Source organism: Zingiber officinale, chromosome 7B, assembly GCF_018446385.1.
Source record: "Zingiber officinale cultivar Zhangliang chromosome 7B, Zo_v1.1, whole genome shotgun sequence".
Lineage (NCBI taxonomy): Eukaryota > Viridiplantae > Streptophyta > Magnoliopsida > Zingiberales > Zingiberaceae > Zingiber > Zingiber officinale.
This window is the reverse complement of record NC_055999.1, coordinates 75,497,544-75,517,209: the sequence shown is the minus strand read 5'-3', so window position 1 is coordinate 75,517,209 and position 19,666 is coordinate 75,497,544.

Below are 19,666 nucleotides of genomic sequence, written 5' to 3'. Positions count from 1 at the left end.
ATTTTTGTTGGTTTTAAATATATAATTTTTATTTTGATCCATATTTTTATACTTTTTAAAATATTTACAAATAATAACTCCTAAAATTTATAAATAAAAATAAATGAAAGATTATAAACATATAAAAAAATTATTCAAAAAATATAAAATTGATAAAAACACTGATTAAAAAAATAAAATCAATAAAAAACAAAACTTAAAAAAATAATAAATTGAAAAAATACAAGTATTATGAAAAAATAATAAATAAAATTAATTATAAAATAAAACTAAATAAAATTTATATAAAATTTTAAAATAAAATATTGATAAAAAATAATAAACAAAATTGATTAAAAAATAAAATTAAATAAAATTGAAAAAATATCGTATTGATAAAAAAATAATAAATTGAATTAATTAAAAAATATAATTAAATAAAAACTAAATAAAATTTAAAATATACTTAAGCTATTTTTAAATAAAACTAATTAAAAAAATAAAACTAATTGAAAAATAATAAAATTTAAACAAAAATAAAAAGAAAGGATAGAAACGTCATTTGGAACGGAGAGAGAGGGGGGAGTGGGAGGGGCGGTGTTAGATGGGGGGGGGGAGCAGCTCTCGGTGATAAAGGGTGGTCCATCACGTACAGATCAAAGGATAGAGATAGCAGTCAACGTGGAGATCAAAGTCAAGAAGGTTAACATCAGAGAAACAACAGGCTCACCCAAGAGGGGCTGATTAGAGCTCTACTGTAGTGGCTGATCGGGCATGAAGTGCCTGATCGGTAAAAGGCGGGTCCTAGCAGAACGTCCGTAGATCCAAGATCATCAGGTGCTCATCACGGAGCAGAGGAACGTTGTGACAACTGAAGTGTTAGTCCGGTCGGGCGAAAACAATCTACCAAACTGAGTCATTGCGGGAAAATAACAGAGGTCGATCGGGCGGAGTTCCTTGGCCGAGCGGCTCCCCTGCTCGGCCAACCAGTGGGACCCCTCTCCTATCTTTTGATTTCCCTTTGGGAGATAGTGCCATTGACAATGAGACATGGTCAACAGGTGGATCGTAAGATGGAAGCTTCTACTGCCTCATTAGGGATTTGCATGTCCTGTTAAGGTATGATGTCAGAGATACTTTCTTGACATGTCCTTTCATAGGATAATTTGGAGAATGTGTCTATGCCTCGAGGAGCATGCACGTCGCTCGTTAGGGCACTATATAAAAGGGGTCCATGCACCGACGGAGGTACGCATTATTCACTATTCATGCCTGTGCTCACTGTTGCTTCATTTCCATCTATCTTTTTGATGACTGACTTGGGCATCGGAGGGCCAACACCGAGGACTCCTTCTCTGGCTCGGTATTGACGTTTCTTATGTTATATATCAGAGTGAAGTCTACATCCAATCAACATAGAAGTCACATCCCTAGTTAGCCATCTCTATGATTTTCAAACAGGATCATATTAGCACCGTCTATAGGAACGTAACCTACATCTGATACATGAAGATGGAGGATGCTAGATGACTCACCATGGTAACTTTAACGAAGGAGGAGCTGGATATGCTGATACAAGCTCGAGCAGTAAAAATGGTGGAGCAATAACAGCAACAAGCGCTGGGCGAGCGCTAGGTACATGAGCCCGCGACATCAGCAGCGGATCATCAGGTCGGATATAGAGACCGAGCTGAGCATGTATCCGTTCGATGACAAAATAAGAAGCCTACCCGCATATACAGGGGTGCGCCCAATGCGCTGATCCCCTTTCATTGGGCACTGTTCCATTCTCCATCAAAGGAGCTAGGTCGAGCGAATAGGAAACCAGGATCCTCATCGGATGACACGCCGGTGTGGGATGCACGGAAAGGGAAAGCACCATGGGATGATGATTCGCCCGAACGGATCAACCGATAATTCTCTCAAGGGATTCTAAATGACCCCTGCCCCGACATTACACTCCACTGATGATCGGGGAATACAATGGAAAGTCCAACCCCGACGACTACCTGATGAAGTTTGATAACGCGGTCACGCTCCATCTAGTACACCGATGGCGTGAAGTGTCGGGTCTTCCTCACCACACTTTCTGGATCAGTGCAACGCTGGTTCAGATGTCTGCCGATCAGATCAATTCATAGTTTTAAATATTTTCAAGCGACATTTTTGCACCACTTTACCAGCAGTCACCGTTAACAGAAGACAAGTGTCAATCTGTTCACGTTCAAGCAAGGGGTCCAAGGAGGCACTAAGGGTCTACATTAAGCGGTTCAATCAGGTAGACATGGATATTCCATTGGTCTCCTGGGAGATATTGGTAAATGCCTTCACCTAGGGGCTTATCGAAGGGGAATTCTTTTGTTCCCTCATCTGGAGGCCGGCAAAGACTTCAACCACATACTCAGGAGGGCCACTGAATATATAAATGTAGAAGAAGCCTAGGCAGCACGAAGGAAGGAAGCACCTGTCGAGCATACTGCTCTCGTTGAACGACGGCCGACCACCGATCATCAATTGCCAAAAGGCCCCCAATTAGGAGTAGCACAGCCACACCAGGAGCCAAGAACACATGCTATGCAGCATGTAGCAGCAGGTCGCTTGAAAGCTGCAAAAGGCAAGTCATGGACGCCATTGTTTTAATCCTTCCATCAGTCGGCAAAGCACAACATGCGCGACTGCTACAACCTGACACCCATTGCAAGTAGGTCGGCTCCATGAGGATATCATCGTCGGTCACTATCTCCCGATTGGCATCATCAACGCATAGGGAGTCCTGTGAGCCTCGTCTAGAATCTGCTTTCGTAGTTCCTCCTGATCTGGAACACAAAGTCTGTCACCACAGTACACTACCCCACTGGCGGACACTCTGAACTCTCCACTTTCTGATTCTGCTAACCCTTGCTTGATTTTCTGGATTTCAGGATCCTGCTCCTGAGCTGTCTGGATATCATCAGGCAAGGTAGATGCTAAGGACATTGTGGAAAGCTGCCCGACTATAATTTCGAGACTAAAAGTCTGTAATCTCCTTCCTTAGGGGTGGTGACATAGCTGCTAAAGATAATAAGGTGGCACTGGACTTCCTGCTGAGTGCGTCTGCTACCTTATTAGCTTTCCCTGGATGGTAGAGGATATCTATGTCATAATCCTTGACCAGCTCTAACCATCTACGCTGTCGCATATTCAGATCCTTCTGAGTAAAGAAATACTTCAGACTTTGATGATCTGTATATACTCTGCACTGAGCTCCGTACAAATAATGTCTCCAAATCTTGAGAGCGAACACCACTGCTGCAAGCTCAAGGTCGTGAGTAGGATAATTCCTCTCATAATCCTTGAGTTGTCTGGAGGCATAGGCGATCACCTTGCCCTGCTGCATCTGCTCCTAATCCTAATTTAGAGGCGTCACTGTAGATGTCGAAGCTGTCTGTGTTTTCTGGTATAGCTAAAATAGGAGCACTGGTCAATCTCCGTTTTAGTTCGCTGAAGCTGTTCTCGCAGTCCTCTGTCCACTGAAATTTCTTGTTCTTCCTGGTGAGAGCTGTCAGTGGGGAGGCTATCCTGGAGAAGTCCTCTACGAATTTCCTGTAGTAGCCTGCTAATCCCAGAAAGCTTCTGATTTCACTGGCGTTCCTGGGTCTCTTCCAGTTACTTACTGCTTCTATCTTGCTGGGATCTACCATAACACCATCCTTGGAGATGATGTGACCTAGAAAGGCTACCTGGTCTAGCCAAAATTCACATTTCGTGAATTTGGCGTACAGCTGGTTCTGCTGAAGGATCTGCAAAACTGTCTTCAGATGCTCTGCATGGTCCTCCTGAGTGCCTGAATAGATAAGAATGTCATCAATGAATACGATGACAAACTTGTCTAAGTATTCTCTGAATACTCTGTTCATGAGGTCCATGAAAGTAGCTGGAGCATTTGTCACGCCGAAAGGCATGACTACGAACTCATAATGTCCGTATCTGGTCCTGAATCTGTTTTAGGTATATCACCTTCCTTGACTTTAACCTGGTGATATCCCGATCTGAGGTCGATTTTAGAGAACACGTGGCTCCCTTTAGCTGGTCAAACAAGTCATCTATCCGGGAAGAGGGTACCTGTTTTTAATTGTGACCGGTTCAAAGACTGTAGTCTATGCATAGTCGCATGCTTCCATCCTTCTTCTTCACGAACAACACAGGTGCTCCCCATGGTGAGTGACTAGGGCGTATGAAACCCTTGTCAAGAAGCTCCTGAATTGCTCCTCAAGTTCCTTCAGTTCAGCTGGAGCCATGCGGTGATTGGATTTGTGCCGGAATGAGCTCTATCTCAAATTCAATCTCCGTCTGGTGCTAAGCCCGTAGCTCTTCGGGAAGATCATGGTAGTCGCAAACGACTCAACCTCTCGATAGCCGTTGGTTCTGTCTGGCCGGTGTTGACTACATTTGCTAAAAATCCCATGCATCCCGAATCCAATAGCTGTTGTGCTTTCAATGCTGAGAGAAACTTCCGGCTTTCCTCTTTGGCTTCCCGTACTCAAACTGTACTCTGGAATATGACTTTCTGCTTACTGCACTCTATAGAAGCGCCGTATCCGATCGTAAAATCCATTCCAAAGATGACATCGTAGTCATCATTTCTAGCACTATCGATCACCAAAAGCTCCTCGTCTGCTATAACGATCGGTATCGCTCGAGCCGTAGACGCCATAATGTCTCCCGAGGGTAGCGTTGTCAAGAATTGTACTGGGTATTGTTAGTTCTCGGCAAATGCCCCGGATACATAAGAGTGGGTTGCCCAGATCGAATAAGACAGTTGCATTATCTTTAAAATACGATCCGACCTGTGACAACTGCCGAGGCATTTGCTACGTCCTCTCGGTCGGTGAGAAAATCTCGGCATTCGTGGTAGCTGGGGCTTCTAATCTCGATCGATCTGTGGACCATCTAAGACAAGATACATCTGGTGTAGCTGGGCTGGTTGAGCTCCATACTGTATTGGCTGAGGTTGAGTCGGGCATTGCTTAGCCATGTGCCCTTCCCGTCCACATTCAAAACAACTGTGCCCTTGCGGCAAACTCCTGGATGATGTTTCCACAAGTAGCACACTTGGGATGTCTGGAATGTTTTCCACCGGTCCTCCTTTGGGTCACCGCTTTTATGCTTCCTTCCAGCTGGAGCTATGCCTTGTTGTTTCTGAGTACCGAGCCAGCTTGTCCTTGGGTTCTGGAAACCTCGTCATTGGTGATGTCAGGCCGATAGTGCTCGTGATCGAGCACTACTCACCAGCCTCCTCCGTGGTTTGTGGCCTATGAACACCACCACCACATTCATTGCGATCTCTGTCCGAGCATCTTCAGATCAAGCGTACTCGCTCCTTCTCGATGACTAGTTCGGACATGACGGCCAACTGTTGAATTTCTTCACGGCCTCGAACCGATAGGTTGCCCCGACGAAACTCAAAACTCGCCATAGTGTCGGTTCGTGACTTGCATGTGAAAGAATTCTCAAGAATTCTTTCTCAAGTTGGCCCATGTCATCGGTTTCGCCACCGGGTTTAATCCGCCCCACCACATGCGCAAGGCCTCCAAATGTAAGGAGGCACACTTCACCTTTTCGTGCTCGCCAATCTAGAAGCTCCATCGTGCTTTCCAATGTTTTAAACCATGCCCGAGCATCCCATGGTTCGCCGGTGCCTGAGAAGTTCTCGCTTAATTCTCTGCCACCGGATAAGGTAAGCTTCTCTCTTAGCCCCTGCCACCGCTACTGGGACTGGTACTGCAGGCCGAGTTGGTACTACCTCTGTGATTACTGGAGTCGTGAGGTTCGGTATGGAGTGACTGGGGGAGTAGTCTCCTGTTAGCTTTTCAGCTATCTGCTGTTGTAGCTGAGCCACTAATGCTGTAAGGTCTGGGGGAGGCACTGAACTGCCTGCCTCATGCTGGGGCTCAGCCGCTGCTGCTTTCTTAGCTGGATGTCCTCGTACCATTTTCTAAATAGCAGAGAACATATATATATATAACTAGGCTATCATGTTATAGTTAACTTCTGGTAACATGTTAAATACTATCACTGTAAACATGAATTAATTAACTACCAACATGCGAGCAAACATGAAAGCACATATAACTGATATGAAAGCTGAAAACAAAACTGAGTGAGAGATGTTCTTACTTGGAAGCTGCAGGTACAATGCTGATGTGTGTGTAGGAAGTATGGAACACTGCTCTGATACCACTCTGTAACGACCCAACTCCTGGGTACTAGGCTGTGAGCCGGATCGCTACATTAACTACTGAAACTACTGTGCCGTACTGTGCGGAAAACTAGATAAAATAAAATTTTCACTAACTGACTCTATTAATCTGATAACTGATACACCCATGCTGTTATAAGGAAGGATTCAAGACCCTTTCCGATTGGTGTACATGTGCTAAGGAGAATGCTTGACCTCCCATCCGAGCTAGAACTCAAACTAACTTCCCCGCTAGTCGATCGATCCACGGATCGATGAATCTTATCGCGATTCTATACATTGATCTTTGGATCCAGAAGAGGCTGGATCGGTCGGCCAGATCGATCCAGGTGTGTCTGGATCGGTCTCGCAGACCGATCCGTGCACCGGAGGCGCCGAGATGCTCATCGTTGATGCCGGATCGGCGGCCGACCGATCCATGCACCGAAATTTCCTCCGAGGCTATCAGATGTCGGATCGGCCGACCGATCCAGAGGATGAGCATATCAGATTCACCGGATCGGTCGGCCGACCGATCCAGTGAAACCTGACCCTGATCGGTCTGGGCACCGATCGGTGTCTGATTTCACTCGAGAGTTCTGATTTCAGCACTTTGACATGCCAAAACATCACACAATAGTTCTAAAACAATGAAGATACATTCTAGCATATAAGTACTAATGTTCTAAACATGATAAGCTAACAAAACATAGTTACTAAGCTAGAACAATTAGTAACAAGACTAAGTATCAAACTAGACATGATAAGTGCTAAACTGAAATAAAAACGTATAGATCCCAAGGATCTTTATTCCAGACCCCTTGCACACACACATCATCGTAGCATCGCCCTCCAGCCTCCGCTAATCCACTTTTCTTTTACCGGTATCTGCAGTATAAGAAAAGTAGTATCTGTAAGCTAATAAGCTTAGTAAGAAACCATCTACCTCACAAAAACATGCAACGATGCGATTATGTTTTAAAACATGCGTTTGAAACTAAACCGAGTATGCAAGCATGGCATGGCATGGTATCACACAAAGCATGGCATAACATATAAACTGTATATATAAACTGAGCATGGTATACTTATAAACTAGGCATGAAACTGAACTAGTCAAGAACTCAAATCATGTAAACTGAACCTGAACTCAATGAACGCTAAATTTGTGTTCTCAACACTGGTTTCAAATTTGAAAACTATACATATAATAGATGAAAATACTAAACATGTTGTTGGGCCCTGGCAACTGTACTTACTGTGCGCGCATCCCTACGAGACCCGGGATTGCAAGTTCCGAATCCAGCAGGGTTACTAGGTTATCTGAACCTAGGGACGACTGTGGGAGTCCAGCCCATGGATATCTGATCCAAGTACAGTGCCAACTGAATAAAAGTAAAATACTGAATACTGTTTTATTTTACTTTGCTGTTCTAGGTTATCTGAACCTAGAGCTAGGTTATCTGAACCTAGAGGCTACTGTGGGAGCCTACCCAATGGATATCTGATCCATATAGCTGTGATAACTGATAACCAACTGAATAAAATGTTTCTAATATATTTTACATGCTGTTAGGACGCCTATTGGTGCATCCTTCTGAACTGGGCATTCTACCGAATGCTTGGTGTGCACTAAAAACACACCCTAACACTGAGAACTGTAAAATTTCTGAACTAACGCCAAAACTAACAAGCGAGAGCAATTATACTGCAGGTGAGGGGTTTCTTACCTCAATCGCAAGGTTTTCTTACGATTCTATTCGCTAGGTTTCTCGAAAAACTGATCCTCTCGACGAACCGCTTACGTCCTCGCGTTCCTCTCGCGGAGAAGAATCTTTTTCGTGTTGGAGTCGTCGCCGGAAGATGATCCCTTGACCCTTGGCTTGGTGTGTGCCGTGCGTGAGGAAGAGGGGAAGAGGAGAGGTGCGGCGGTTTTAGGTTTCGAGTGAGGAAAAGCTACGGTGAGAAAATAATCTAAACTTCTCACTTAAATCCTTATTTATATTTACTAATTAATTCATCCAAAATCAATTATAAATATAATTGATTCCCTCTTCTTTCAGCACGGCCCTGCTGGGTTCAACTGGTTACTAGCATTATCCCTTACACCATAGGTCTCGGGTTCGATTCCCGCCTAAGCTATTTTGGGGTTCTAATTATTTTTGCTACTTCCGCTACTCGGAAAATTCCGGAAAAATATCTAAAAATTCCAGAAAAATCATAGAATAATTCTAAAATAAATTCGGGAATTTTTCGGGCTTTACAATCCCCCATACCTTATAAAAAGTTCGTCCCCGAACTTAAAACAATTCTGGGTACTTCTGTCTCATGCTGGCCTCTGTCTCCCATGTCGCCTCTGCTGCTGTGTGATTTTGCCAACTGACTTTGACTAATGGTACCTCCTTGTTCCGTAACTTCTTTACTGCTCGGTCTATTATCTGAATAGGCCGACTATCATAGCTGAGATCATCACGGACCTGTACCAACTGGGGCTCAATCACCTGGGTGGCGTCTGGAATATGCTTCTTCAGCATGGAGACATGAAATACGTTGTGGACGGCTGACATCTCCTGGGGTAGCTCTAGCTCATATGCTACCTTTCCCACTCTCTTCGTGATAAGGTAGGGTCCCACATATCTGGGAGCTAGCTTGCCCTTCTTCCCAAAACGCATGACTCCCTTCATGGGAGCTACTCTGAGGAAAACTGTATCCCCAACTGAAAACTCTAGGGGTCTGCGTCGTGTATCAGCATAGCTCTTCTGACGGCTCTGTGCTGTCTCTATCCTCTGGCGAATCTGCTGTATGGCGGCTGTGGTATCTGCTACTAGATCTGTCTGAAGCTCTAGCTCCTTCTGTTCACCACTCTCATACCAGCAGATTGGTGATCTGCACCTCCGCCCATAGAGTGCCTCATAAGGTGCCATGCCGATAGTGGCCTGATAACTGTTGTTGTATGCAAATTCTGCTAGACTCAGATATTTGCACCAACTTCCCTTGAAATCTAGGGCACAAGCTCGGAGCATGTCTTCGAGTACCTGATTCACTCGCTCCGTCTGACCATCTGTCTGAGGATGGAAGGCTGTGCTGAATTTTAACTGGGTGCCCATAGCTGACTGCACACACTTCCAGAAGTGTGATGTAAATCTGCTGTCTCTGTCTGATATAATGGTTCGTGGGACTCCATGCAGCCTGACTATCTCCTTGAGATACAACTGAGCTAGTTGCTCCATGGAATAGGATATTCTGATAGCTAAGAAGTGGGCTGATTTAGTCAACCTGTCGACTATTACCCAAATGGCATCAAAACCATTCGTGGTTCTGGGTAACCCCACTATGAAGTCCATAGAGATATCCTCCCACTTCCATTCTGGAATCTGGATCTACCGTAACTCCTCCTGGTCGATGTTCCGCCTTAACCTTTGTGACAGTTAGACAGATGGACGATCTGGCGATATCTCGCTCATCCTGTGCCACCAAAATCGTTTCTTTAGATCCTGATACATTTTGGTGGAACCAGGATGCATCGTAAGGAGTCCCGTGAGCCTCGTCTAGAATCGCCGTAGTTCCTCCCGATCCGAACACAAAGTCTGCACCACAAGACACTACCCCACCGGACACTCAACTCTCCACTTTCGATTCGCTAACCCTTGCTTGATTTTCGGATTTCGTGATCCCGCTCCCGAGTCTCGGATATCATCGTGCAAGGTAGATGCTAAGGACATTGTGGAAAGCTGCCCGACTATAATTTCGAGACTAAAAGTCTGTAATCTCCTTCCTTAGGGGTGGTGACATAGTTGCTAAAGATAATAAGGTGGCACTGGACTTCCTGCTGAGTGCGTCTACTAGCTTTCCTGGATGGTAGAGGATATCTATGTCATAATCCTTGACCAGCTCTAACCATCTACGCTGTCGCATATTCAGATCCTTCCGAGTAAAGAAATACTTCGGACTTTGATGATCTGTATACACCGAGCTCCGTACAAATAATGTCTCCAAATCTTGAGAGCGAACACCATTCCGCAAGCTCAAGGTCGTGAGTAGGATAATTCCTCTCATAATCCTTGAGTTGTCGGAGGCATAGGCGATCACCTTGCCTTGCTGCATCAGCACTGCCCCTAATCCCAATTTAGAGGCATCACCGTAGAAGCTGTCTGTGTTTTCCGGTATAGCTAAAATAGGAGCACTGGTCAATCTCCGCTTTAGTTCGCTGAAGCTCGCAGTCCTCCGCCCACCGAAATTTCTTGTTCTTCCTGGTGAGAGTGGGGAGGCTATCCCGAGAAGTCCTCACGATTTCTGTAGTAGCTCGCTAATCCCGTAAAGCTTCGATTTCACCGCCTCGGTCTCTTCCAGTTACTTACCGCTTCTATCTTGCTGGGATCTACCATAACACCATCCTTGGAGATGATGTGACCTAGAAAGGCTACCTGGTCTAGCCAGAATTCACATTTCGTGAATTTGGCGTACAGCTGGTTTTGCTGAAGGATCTGCAAAACTATCTTCAGATGCTCTGCATGGTCCTCCTGTATGCCTGAATAGATAAGAATGTCATCGATTAACACGATGACAAACTTGTCTAAGTATTCTCTGAATACTCTGTTCATGAGGTCCATGAATGTAGCTGGGGCATTTGTCACGCCGAAAGGCATGACTACGAACTCATAATGTCCGTATCTAGTCCTGAAGGCTGTTTTAGGTATATCACCTTCCTTGACTTTAACCTGGTGATATCCTGATCTGAGGTCGATTTTAGAGAACACTGTGGCTCCCTTTAGCTGGTCAAACAGGTCATCTATCCTGGGAAGAGGGTACCTGTTTTTAATTGTGACCTGGTTCAAAGCACGGTAGTCTATGCATAAGCGCATGCTTCCATCCTTCTTCTTCACGAACAACACAGTGCTCCCATGGTGAGTGACTAGGGCGATGAAACCCTTGTCAAGAAGCTCATGTAATTGCTCCTGAAGTTGGAGCCATGCAGTACGGTGCCTTGGAAATTGGATTTGTGCCGGAATGAGCTCTATCTCAAATTCAATCTCCCTCTGGTGCTAAGCCCGGTAGCTCTTCAGGGAAGACTGCTGGTAGTCGCAAACGACTCGAACCTCCGATAGTTGGTTCTTGTCCCGGCCGGTGTTGACTACATTTGCTAAAAATCCCATGCATCCCGAATCCAATAGCTGTTGTGCTTTCAATGCCGAGAGAAACTTCCGCTTTCCTCTTTGGCTTCGTACTCAAACTGCGCTTCTGCTTCAGGTTGGAATATGATTTCTGCTTACGGCACTCTATAGAAGCGCCGTATCTGATCGGAAAATCCATTCCAAAGATGACATCGTAGTCATCATTTCTAGCACTATCGATCACCAAAAGCTCCCTGCCGCTATAACGACCGGTATCGCTCGAGCCGTGACGCCATAATGTCTCCCGAGGGTAGCGTTGTCAAGAATTGAGTACTTCGGAGGTGTTGCTAGTTTCTCGGCAAATGCCCGGATACATAAGAGTGGGTTGCCCCAAGATCGAATAAGACAGCTTGCATTATGTCGAAAATACCGATCTGACTGTGACAACCGCCGAGGCATTTGCTACGCCCCTCTCGTCGTGAGAAAATCCGGCATTCGTGGTAGCCGGGGCTTTAATCGCCTCGACCGATCCATGGACCATCTAAGACAAGATACATCCGTGTAGTGGTTGAGCTCCATATCAGACGGGCCGAGGAAGACTGTTTTGTTCGGCATCGCTAGCCATGTGCCCTTCCCCGTCCACATTCAAAACAACCTCGCGTACCTTTGCGGCAAACTCCGGATGATGTTTCCCACAAGTAGCACACTTGGGATGTCTGGAATGTTTTCCACCGGTCCTCCTTTTGGGTCACCGCTTGCCTTGCGCTTCCCCTTCCAGTTGGAGCTATGCCTTGTTGTTTTTGCTGAGTACCGAGCCACTTGTCCCTTGGGTTCTGTGGAAACCGCTTCACTGGGTGATGCTGTGCTGATAGTGCTCGAGCACTACTCACCAGCTCCTCCGTGGTTTGTGGCCTATGAACACCACCACCACATTCATTGCGATCTCGGTCCGAGCATCTTCAAGATCAAGCGCACTGCTCCTTCTCCGAATGACTAGTTCGGACACGACGGCCAACTGTTGAATTTCTTCACGGCCTCCTGAATCGATAGGTTGCCCCGACGAAACTCAGTAAACTCGCCATTGTCGGTTCGTGATTTGCATGTGAAAGAATTCCTCAAGAATTCTTTCTCAAGTTGGCCCATGTCATCTGGTTTACTCGCCACTTCGGTTTAATCCGCTCCCACCACATGCGTGCGTCTCCTGTTAAACTGAAGGAGGCACACTTCACCTTTTCGTGCTTTGGCCAATCTAGAAGCTCCATCGTGCTTTCCAGTGTTTTAAACCATGCCTGAGCATCCCATGGTTCGCTGGTGCCCGAGAAGTTCTCGGGCTTAATTCTCCGCCACCGGATAAGGTAAGCTTCTCTCTTAGCCCCTGCTACTGGGGACTGGTACTGTAGGCCGAGCTGGTACTACCTCTGTGATTACTGGAGTCGTGAGGTTCGGTACTGGAGTGACTGGGGAGTAGTCTGCTGGTTAGCTTTTAAGGAGGCTATCTCTCGCCGCTCATTGCTAATCAGTAGCGAGCCACTAATGTCAAGGTCCGGGGAGGCACCGAATCGCCTCATGTCAGCTCACCTTCGCTTTCTTAGCTGGACGTCCTCGTACCATTTTCTAAATAGCAGAGAACACATATATATAACTAGGCTATCATGTTATAGTTAACTACTGGTAACATGTTAAATACTATCACTGTAAACATGAATTAATTAACTACCAACATGCGAGCAAACATGAAAGCACATATAATTGATATGAAAGCTGAAAACAAAACTAAGTGAGAGATGTTCTTACTTGGAAGCTGCAGGTATAATGCTGATGTGTGTATAGGAAGTATGGAACACTGCTCTGATATCACTCTGTAAACAGACCGACGAAGGAAAAGCATCGATATCATTGCTCTTCAATGTCGGATTAATTTTTATCACTCTGTCACGAGAACACCCATGCTGTTATAAGGAAGGATTCAAGACCCTCTCCGATTGGTGTACATGTGCTAAGGAGAATGCTTGACCTCCCATCCGAGCTAGGAACTCAAACTAACTTCCCCGCTAGCTGCTGATCGATCCACGGATCGATGAATCTTACTGCGATTCTATGCCCTGCTGGATCGATCTACGGAACGATCCAGCAGAGGCTGGATCGGTCGGCAGATCGATCCAGGTGTGTCTGGATCGGTCTGCAGACCGATCCGTGCACCGGAGGCGCCGAGATGCCTATCGTTCGATCCGGATCGGCCGGCCGACCGATCCATGCACCGAAATTTCCTCCAGAATGTTCATGGATCGGTCGGTCGATCGATCCAGAGGATACAAGAGATATCAGATTCCGATCGGTCGGCCGACCGATCTAGACAGATCAGTATGCACTGCATCCGTCTGTCGATTTCACCGAGAGTTCGATTTCAGCACTTTGGCGTGCCAAAACATCACACAATAGTTCTAAAACAATGAAGATACATTCTAGCATATAAGTACTAATGTTCTAAACATGATAAGCTAACAAAACATAGTTACTAAGCTAGAACAATTAGTAACAAGACTAAGTATCAAACTAGACATGATAAGTGCTAAACTGAAATAAAAACGTATAGATCCCAAGGATCTTTATTCCAGACCCCTTGCACACACACATCATCGTAGCATCGCCCTCCAACCTCCGCTAATCCACTTTTCTTTTACCGGTATCTGCAGTATAAGAAAAGTAGTATCTGTAAGCCAATAAGCTTAGTAAGAAACCATCTACCTCACAAAAACATGCAACGATGCGATTATGTTTTTAAAACATGCAGTTTGAAACTAAACTGAGCATGCAAGCATGGCATGGCATGGTATCACACAAAGCATGGCATAACATATAAACTGAACATGGTATACTTATAAACTGAGCATGAAACTGAACTAGTCATGCATATATCTAAATCTGTACACGAACTCAAATCATGTAAACTGAACCTGAACTGAACTGAACGCTAAATTTGTGTTCTCATCACTGGTTTCAAATTTGAAAACTATACATATAGTAGATGAAAATACTAAACATGCTGTTGGGCCCTGACAACTGTACTTACTGTGCGCGCATCCCTACGAGACCCGGGATTGCAAGTTCCGAATCCAGCAGGGTTACTAGGTTATCTGAACCTAGGGACGACTGTGGGAGTCCAGCCCATGGATATCTGATCCAAGTACAGTGCCAACTGAATAAAAGTAAAATACTGAATACTGTTTTATTTTACTTTGCTGTTCTAGGTTATCTGAACCTAGAGCTAGGTTATCTGAACCTAGAGGCTACTGTGGGAGCCTACCCAATGGATATCTGATCCATATAGCTGTGATAACTGATAACCAACTGAATAAAATGTTTCTAATATATTTTACATGCTGTTAGGACGCCTATTGGTGCATCCTTCTGAACTGGGCATTCTACCGAATGCTTGGTGTGCACTAAAAACACACCCTAACACTGAGAACTGTAAAATTTCTGAACTAACGCCAAAACTAACAAGCGAGAGCAATTATACTGCAGGTGAGGGGTTTCTTACCTCAATCGCAAGGTTTTCTTACGATTCTATTCGCTAGGTTTCTCGAAAAACTGATCCTCTCGACGAACCGCTTACGTCCTCGCGTTCCTCTCGCGGAGAAGAATCTTTTTCGTGTTGGAGTCGTCGCCGGAAGATGATCCCTTGACCCTTGGCTTGGTGTGTGCCGTGCGTGAGGAAGAGGGGAAGAGGAGAGGTGCGGCGGTTTTAGGTTTCGGGTGAGGAAAAGCTACGGTGAGAAAATAATCTAAACTTCTCACTTAAATCCTTATTTATATTTACTAATTAATTCATCCAAAATCAATTATAAATATAATTGATTCCCTCTTCTTTCAGCACGGCCCTGCTGGGTTCAACTGGTTACTGACATTATCCCTTACACCATAGGTCTCGGGTTCGATTCCCGCCTAAGCTATTTTACGGTTCCAATTATTTTTGCTACTTCCGCTACTCGGAAAATTCCGGAAAAATATCTAAAAATTCCAGAAAAAATCATAGAATAATTCTAAAATAAATTCGGGAATTTTTTTCGGGCTTTACACATATTGTGGGCATGAACATAGGAGTTGACATAGGCATACGAGCATGAACATAAGCATAGGCATGTAATTACCTAAGCATGAAATAGATATAATCATGAGCATGTATATAAACATAGGCATAAACATTCTTGCATGGCATAAACATATATACTAAGGACGAGCATAAACATAAGAATCATTGTGTACATAAGCTAAGCATAAACATAATCACATAGAGTTAGTGAGCTCCCGGACTAAGGTCACCGGTCACACTCAACTACATAGTTTGGTGAGCTCCCGGACTAAGGTCACCAGTCACACTCAACTACATAGTTTGGTGAGCTCCCGGTCTAAGGGCACCGGTCGCGCTCAACCACCTAGAATTTTGGTGAGCTCCCAGGCTAAGGACATCGGTCGCACTTAACCACGTAGATTTGGTGAGCTCCCGTGTTGAGGACACCGGTCACACTCGACCACGTAGATTTGGTGAGCTCCTGGGCTAAGGATACCGGTCACACTCGACCACGTAAAATTTGGTGAGCTCCCGGGCTAAGAACACCGGTCACACTCAACCGCATAATTACATAAATATGGACATAAACTTAATCATGCATTTAACATAAACTTGATCACTACCTAAATGTGAGCATGATTGTAAATCTTAACATAGCATGCAAATTCATAACATAAGCTTAAACATAGATTTCACGTCATTCTGTGCATAAACATAGTGTGAGCATGCATAAACATAAACATGGCATAATTGTAAACCTAAACGTAAGCATGTAATTTTTATATCGTAAGCTTAAGCATAGACTTGTGCATCCGCTTATCATGTGCATGCTTAGCAACATAAACAAGGCATAAACGTGAACCTAAACATAAGAATGCAAAGATATGTAGTTTCTAATGAAAAACAACTAGAAGCATGGAACAAACATGAAGTGCAACATCAAATTATATACCTTCTAAAAATAGAATTTAAAACTCACCACAACAAAACCAAAAGCAACAAGGTCATAGCATAATTACAGATTTATTAGTCAATGGTATAAAAATCATATAAAATTCATCAATAATCCGAAAAGGGTTCTGTAAATTGATAATGAAAGCTAACTAAATTTCATACATTTCAACAGAAGACATCAAAGTGAAATTCGTTCATCCACTGAGGCTAATTTACACTACAACAGAACCAAAAGTAGCAGGGTTATAACATAATTCCAGATTCGTTAGTCAGTGGTATAAAAATTATATGAAATTCATCTTTGATCTAAAAAGGGTTATGTAAATTGGTAATAAAAGTTAACTTTATTTCCTACATTTCAACATAAGATACCAAAGTGAAATTCATTCACCTATTGAGGCTAATTTACACCACAACAAAACCAAACCAAGCAACTATAAATCCAAAACTTCACAAGACATAGAAGCTAAATAAAACAATAACATGATTGAGAACATGCCTTTGATTCTTTAGCTACTATTCCTCTCCTTGTCTTCCCTTGGAGCTATGGATCTGGTACAATCTTGGTGAGGATGGGGGCTTACGGCCGACCGAAATCCAAAGTGCAAGATGGGACTTTTAGATAAGGGTTTTATAGATGATGGTAGTTCTTGGACTTTGTCTCTCTTTTTTTTACATTAAGTTTTATCCATCTATAAATGCTAAGTCCTAAAATTTTTATATACCAAGCCATCAAATTTCCTATCTATCTATCTATATCTATATATATATATATATATATATATATATATATATATATATATATATATATATATAATTAAAATGTTATAGTTTCTTAGACGTTTAATCTTTATTTATACTATATACTTTATATTATATATTATATATTTTATATATAATATTTCTTAGTTACACGTTATTTTAAATATTACATTTTATTTTTTAATCTATAATTTATATTATATATATATATATTATAGATTTTATAATGATTAGTTATTAATCTTTTATTTAATTTTGTATACACCATATAAATTTATATTTTACTTCTATATTATTTAGATGAATAACTCTTTATAAATTTTAAACATAAATCATAAATTTCAAAATTAAATATAACATCTAATTAATTACACTTAATTTTTATAACTATCCATAATTAAATAAATTTGAAATCTAATTAAATTGTGATTAATCCAATAAATCCTCTTAATTAAATAAGTGGTTTCGGATACTACAATTCCTCCCCCCTTAAATAAAATTTCATCCCTAAAATTAACACTCACCAATTCCATCCTAAGTAGTGGCTCCTTGGGTAAAAGTCATACTAGCATGCTATCTTAACACCTTAAGCCTATTGTTTAATTATAAATGCTGAATTCATGGTTTACTTGTAATGGGGTAGTGTCCGAATCTATCTCCTCGGTCTGCATCACGAATACCCTCCCTTGAACGAGCAGTCTGGTTTGGGGACAATTCTTTTTCATATGCCTAGTAGTCCCACATTTGTAGCATTTGCCTGATCCCCTTAAGCAAACCCCCGAGTGTGGGCATTGGCATGTTGGGCATTTTGGGAGCTCATTAGGTTTTGGATCGACTTGCTTCTGTGGCCACTCCTCCTGGCCCTTCCGGGGCCCAGTAGTTTCCCTCTTGTTTCGTTGCTAAGGTTGCTACTGATAGGTTGTCGGGCATGACCGTTTGTTTTGTCTATTGGCCTCTATGTCTTTCTGATCTTGTTCTTCTCGTAGGGCCCTAGTCACAGCTTCAGCATAGCTCTTAGGGTCGACCACTCTTACATCGTAGCACAAGACAGGTCGTAAGCCGTCGATGAAGTGTCTCAACTTCTCCTTAGGATTGTCAGCTATCAGGGGTATAAAGTGACACCCTTGCTTGAACTTCCTGATGAACTCGGCAACGGTGTGATCACCTTGTCTCAATGTCATGAACTCTCGAGTCAGTCTCGATCGCACATCCTTCATGAAGTATTTAGCGTAGTACACCTCCTTGAACATCTCCTTAATATAAATTCAATTAAATATTAATTTCCAAAATTGGCTTCCAGGACTGCATGACGAGGCACATGACCTTCTTGGGTATGGGAGCATCCACCACCGCCTAGACAAAGCCTTTTAAGGAAAGCTAATATTTAATTTCCTTATATAACTCTAGGTTTAACCAAAAGGAACAATCGAATCGCAAATTTGAAAAACAAAAAAAAAAAATACAAACTCGAATTACGAATTTGAAAAACTAGAATCTAATGTCTCTTGTGTTTGAAATTCATACAAAGAAAAATAACTAGCATGATGCGGAAGAAAATTACTAGTTATACCTTTTCTTTGTACACTAATAACCTCGAGATCTTTTGCCGTATTCCTCTCCTCGCCTTGGACGTCGTGTGGGCGACGATCCTCCAAGATGAACACCACCCAAAGCCTTCTTCCTCCTTCTCTAAAATTCGGCCACCGCCACCACCAAGGAAAAGAGAGCAAGGGGAAAGGAAGAGGGTGTTGGTCCCCGTGGGTGTTTTGATGTGAACAACCAAGTTGGTTAGGTCCTGCTGTGTTTGATCCCTGTGTCTGAGTGTGCAGGAGCTTAGGAGCGTAGGAAGTCGAGCGGAAGACGCAGCTAGCGAGAAGGATGGCACGGGAAGGGAGCCGACGGGCTCGGTGCGTCCGAAGGACGAGATAGTTGCGGAAGAGTACACGAGTGGGTGAGAAGAGCGTGCGCGGCATTCGAGGGACGTTAAGCCGGGGAGGAAGACTGCTTGAGGAAGGTCGGAAATTGGGTTCGTGTGAGCCCTATTTCGGTTGGCCGGAATCACCCAAAAGAACGGAGGTTCGGAAGTCAAAGTGAAGGAAAAACAAGCTGGAAAACAAGCTCAAGGCGCCCTCAACAAGTACTGGAGGCGCCTCCATCTTGGAGGCGCCTTAAAGCTTGTTGGAGGGGCCTCCACCTTGGAGGCGCCTTCAACAAGTCTTAAGGCGCCTTCAACTGGTAAAATTTGACCGTTTGAGCTCGGATAAAGTTTTATCCGGTGACTCAGTTTAAGGCGCCTTGGACCTCTATTGGAGGCCCCTTGGACCCTCGAGATCAGATTTCCAAAGGCTATTTAAAGGCCCCTGGAACTAGGAATTCAATACAACTCAAGCAATCAATTGTGTAGCCATTCTTAGCAATAGTTCTAAGCTTCTAAAGTGTAAAAGGCTTCTCCACCTTCAGTAAAGGAGATTCTTTTTAGTGCGCTTCTCATTGCCCTGGATTAACAACCTCCTTGGTTGTAACCAGGTTAAATTCCTGTTTCTTTTCTGTTTACTGCTTTATTACTTTACT